The following is a 5,432-nucleotide window of genomic DNA, read 5'->3' on the forward strand; positions in this document are numbered from 1 at the left end:
TGACGGCGGAGACATTTTAGCCACGTACTCGTATCCTCCTCAACAAAATGATCAGTTGAGACAGGAGCTCATGGGCGTCAAGAGTCAGTAGGCAGTCACACCAGGCTAACCAGCAACTATAGCCCTTCCCACAAACTGTGAAGGGACAGGGGAATCTTGGTCCCAATGGCCTGCACACAATAGGAGATATGGTCTTTTTACATTAAGCTGCTTTCTGGACAACACTAAAGACATACCTGCAAGTTGAAGGACCATAGCTGTCTGGAGAGGTGAAACTGCATTGAGAAAAAGTGAAATTCACGGAGGATATGTCAGGAGATAGCTTGAATTGTTGAAACCGGTGCTTTCCATTGTGGTGTTGGTGTTTTTGTACGTGCCAAAAACCTCCACGGTCACGCACACTGTTGTAGCGCTACAGTACATCTGAAGAAGGGTCGACACACGAAGATAGTGAAAAGGGATGAGATGTCTATACTCCTAGCTCATCCAGGCCTATTCTCACTGAGGGTGTTAGCCTCACCAGTCTGGTTCATAGAGTTCGTAGTCGTGTGCTTGTGACATTTACTAACTCTGTCATTACAAGGGCCTGGGGACCCTTGGTTGCTTTATCCGGATTTATCTGCAGGAGATCTACTGCCTTCGGTGTTGAAAAGTCCATTGTTCAAATTGGCACTTTCAGACTCTTTACATGTTACTTCTCTTGCGGGTCTGCAAGAGCATTAATGTTTGGTCAGCTCAACAATCTTTACGGGTTTTTTGAAACAGGGCCTGTCATGACAGTGAAGTCTCCTATCACTATTCAGTTGTCTTGGGAGGTAGCATTTGGTGATTGAGAAAGCAGATAATTGGTGTGGTATTAGGTGGGTATCTAATTTTAGGTTAAATTATCCGATTTTGCTATTAAAGCTCTGTGGAACATTGTTGGATATAACAAATAGTGGTTGTGTTTCTAAAGTGCACCATAGTGTTTACAGAGCAAACTTGTTAGTATTTGGATGTCAGTGTTGAAAAAATGAACAGCCTGGTCTGCATTTAGGACTGAGACGTAACATAGTGAAAAACCCAAAATGCCAGGGACAGCTCACAAGATTAAATTATGAAATTACAAAAAAGGTGTTGGGCATCAGGAATCCCATTAGCTTGTTGCAAAAGCAGCAGGCTATCCTTCCCTGGGGGTCCACACAGAACCCTATTAAACAGTAATACAGAATGACATGATACAGAAACATCATTAGATCAAGAAAGCTCCAACGGGACAGAACTTACATATATTGAAAAAAAAAAAAAAAAATTTTAGAAATACAAAATTTTTGATTCGTATGAGGTAACAGGCAAACTACATTCTTAAAACGTTCCTCTCTCTTCTCTCATACAGAGCATACTTGCAAGTCAATCATTTATCACCACCAGCCTTTGGAAATCAGATTGGTAAAACAGAGGTGTTTTCTCTAACTTCTCTGAGATAATGATGAAGCCATTGTATCAAGCAAATTCATTTCTGAAAAACCTGCACGCTGCAAGGAAACCCTGAAAGACATATATTTAAACGTCACCTTCTCTACATATTCAACAGAGCCGCCACGTTAGAGGTCTTACTAGCTAGAGGCTAGCGGGAGATCATTGGGAGACGGCGACTCTGAGGGAGCAGCCTAGCGAGTGGGACGACATGGAAATATTGTTTCTGTGCCAACGGCACGCCAGGAGAGATGTGGTTTATTTTTACAGACACTGGGACGATATGGGGAGGATTATTGAGATACCTATTCTCACTAGAGTCGAGCCAATATTATGACACCTTGGAAATTAAGGCATACCACACTTCACTCTTACTTAAGGAGATTTGAACCGTGTGGCATCCTCCTTTACATTTGCATTGTCATACATAATAAATGCAATCCGTAGTACACCTTAACAAAATGTGATACAAGCCCCATTTGAAAGGGTTAAGCTATCGCTCCTTAACATCGTCACTTAACCAATTTTGTTTGTACAGCCTATTCCCTAACCGGCAAAAAAAAAAAAGTCAATATTGAACAATTGAGGTCGATTAAGAATGCGGAAAGAACTGTAATTATTTTACACGTACAAAGTTAAGTAAAAACAGTATGAGCAGGACATTGGAGTTAGTCCAGGACGGAGAGAGGAGTTGGTGATCCTGGTAACTGACATTTGGAGAGGAATCCCCGCAACTAGGGCTTTTGGTTTGAAGGCTCCTGTATTCACCAAGACGATTAGTCGGAGGAAAGAGATGCTTGAGTGTGGCAGAGCAGAGGAGGAAATCACAAGTCTCACCGAGAAGAATAACTCTTGGTTCTGTTCTGAGGTTCTCTTAAAGCAGCTATAACCTCTCTCAAGGAGTTGTCATTTGTCTCGGTAACACACCACAGTTTACCCAACGACTCTTTTAACAAAAACCTCAGTGAGGATACTTAGTGAAATGTTTTAAAGTGCCATGTCTGGCTATTTTTGGGTCATTTGTTCAACTGTTTGTTTCTTGGTCTTCCACAAGGGAAACACAAAACGACTATTGTGTGGATAATTCTGAACTGATTTTTTATTTGATGTTCAAGCCCCCCTTTTCTTACTGTGTTTAATATCACTTATATATATATTATATATATAATATTACCATACTAGCATCTGGTTTCAATCTTTATATAGCTATATTCAGTGTCACAGGCCTGAACCAGGTTGATAATGGCAACAATTCAATATCTACTGTAAGAAGGCAGTTAAATCCGGTGGAATTTACCATTGGTCACGATCGTGTGGAGAGACGGACAAGGTGCAGCGTGATGATCATTTGTGAGGGAGGGATACAGTACATGCTTGTCTCCTGATCATTTGTGAGGGAGGGATACAGTGCGTGCTTGTCTCCTGATCATTTGTGAGGGAGGGATACAGTACATGCTTGTCTCCTGATCATTTGTGAGGGAGGGATACAGTACGTGCTTGTCTCCTGATCATTTGTGTGGGAGGGATACAGTACATGCTTGTCTCCNCTGATCATTTGTGTGGGAGGGATACAGTACATGCTTGTCTCCCGATCATTTGTGAGGGAGGGATACAGTACATGCTTGTCTCCTGATCATTTGTGTGGGAGGGATACAGTACGTGCTTGCAGTGACAGTGTCTTTGGCCTGGCTACAGCACTATTTACATATTTTTGAAGTGAGTGGCTCCTGGGGAGAGAGACATGCACATGGCTGTTTTGACTTGAGCTTCTCACCTATCCCACATCAAGAGGTTGTTACTCAGAGTGAGTAGCAGGGTTTCTAGAGTATTAGCATCTCTGAACAGAGAGCGGGCTGTAATTTGCAAACCAAGTGCAATGCGAAAATGTCAGCAGTCAGACGTCCACCAGCAGGTGGTCCCTAAAACGCAGCGCCAAATGAACGGCCGATCAACATTCGGTGTGTGTGTGTGTGTGTGTGTGTGTGTGTGGTCCCTAACACAGGTTAGTGTTTAGCTGGGAGGGCAGAGTGAGGGCACTAGTTATTTCCCCCAATACAGGTGCTCTTTTGTACAAGGAGTGCTGGTGGTTAATGGTAGGGTTGTGAGCTTTGAAGTTAAACAGGTGATATACGTATTCGTGTGTATACATTTTTTTTCTCTTTTGAAATGAAAGGAAAAATCTAACATGTTGTTGTGGGGAAAGCCTTATAAGGAACCGTTGATAACAAGGATTGGGGAGGTCAACTGAAAGCAGTTGATCTATTTTGGAAAACTTGCTAGTAGAAGACCGTCTGTATCAGAATGATAGTGATTCTGTGGGAACAGTAAGTTTTCTCATCCATCCCACTCATCCCAACCTCGCATCCTGGTTATGGGGTCAAACCTCCCCTATTTACTAATAGTCTGTCACCACGGCAACTCAACACAGCCCCGGGGAAAGCCCACCAATGCATGTAAGAGAGATTGTGACTGTTGGAGTCTTCACTAGAAAAAGAGGCTGATTCAACTTCACTTTTCGAAACGAGTCCCCTTTCTTGATATTGGAAAGATTTTTGATATACCAGCACTACCTGTGCTACCAAATACACCATTTGATACTGTTAATCTATAGTGCTGTAATCCATCTTTAAACATTTGATCTGCACTGTCATACTGGGGGGATATTTTSACTCATTTCAGGGGGTTTGATTTATGTGCACATGTTTCTAATGAAATAATCTGAGTGGTTGAATCATGCTTTAATATGTGACGGTTTGATARTGTACTCCTGACTGTCTCCTCCAAGCCCCTTCAGCCTCCCAGATCTTTCCTCTCTCTAAACCAGCGACCTCACTGGATGTGTGAGGTCAGCACTGTGGAGTTTTGCTGTAAATCTAACATCACTAGAGAATGAGTCACTCAGCACGGCTCCTCCAGTCCTATCTGTTGCCAATGGGATACCCCTGAGGTCCTCATGTTACAGTTTTTCATAGGGAACCTTCACGCTTACTTCACCGTTTTTATTTAATTGCGCCATTTTTTTTTAAACATCTGTTTTAGGAAGTAGGAAACTACTTCACACAATGTAGATTTAAGCAAATGTTGTGAAAACTTTACTTTTGGCTCTTTGACCTTCTCTAAGGGTTTTGATGTTGATACAGAATTGTGAACAGAGATTTGTGATGGTATGGTGGACCCCCATGATCAAAGCTGGATGACAGTCTCCTCCGCTTTCTCTCTCTAGTCTCTCATGTCTCGGGACAATAGGTCTGGCAGTGCTAAGACGCAGCTGTGTTTGTACTACAGTGGACTTTATCCCCATTCCTCCTGCTGACCCTCTCTGGGGGGGTGGGGGGAGGTTTGGGAGAGGAGAGAAGCAGAGTGGTAGGTGAGCTTAGACTCTCCCCAGGTGGCTGAATCTCCCCCATCTCCTCTCCTGTACGCCACAGCCCTATCCTTGGCTCTTACTRGGACGCAGAAAACTATGGTGGAATTAGCTGTGATTACCGGAAAAGTGGAGAGGTCAGCATTTGGATGGGACACAAAAATGCCTCCCCCGTCCCCCTGGCTGTCCTTCCGACAGACCCTCAGCCTGTGGTGGACTGTGCAGGAATGCAGTCGGCGGCAGTTTGCTGTTTGGCCTTTCAGAGGTAACCAAGCATGTCAACCCAGTTTTTCTTTCCCCTGCTCCTCTCCGGCAGAGATAAGAGGCTGCTTGGAAAAGGAGAGGGGGGGGAAAAGAGGATGATTGTTGATCGGCACAGCCCCAAGAAAAGGGCTCAGCGGCCAGCCTTCCTAGTCGGGAGAGAGCCTGGAGCCGGCCTTTCTGGTCGGGAGAGAGCCTGGAGCCGGCCTTCTCTATATAAGTATCATTATAGAAAGCTTTTTGTATGCTCTACTAAAGAACTTTATAAGCTGTACTTCGTTTAAACGCGCGTGACTGCCTCATAACTTTAGATCGTCTTGCCCAAACGCTTTGTCAGTAATCCATATCACTA

This window comes from Salvelinus sp. IW2-2015, linkage group LG26 (assembly GCF_002910315.2).
Source record: "Salvelinus sp. IW2-2015 linkage group LG26, ASM291031v2, whole genome shotgun sequence".
Taxonomy (NCBI): domain Eukaryota; kingdom Metazoa; phylum Chordata; class Actinopteri; order Salmoniformes; family Salmonidae; genus Salvelinus; species Salvelinus sp. IW2-2015.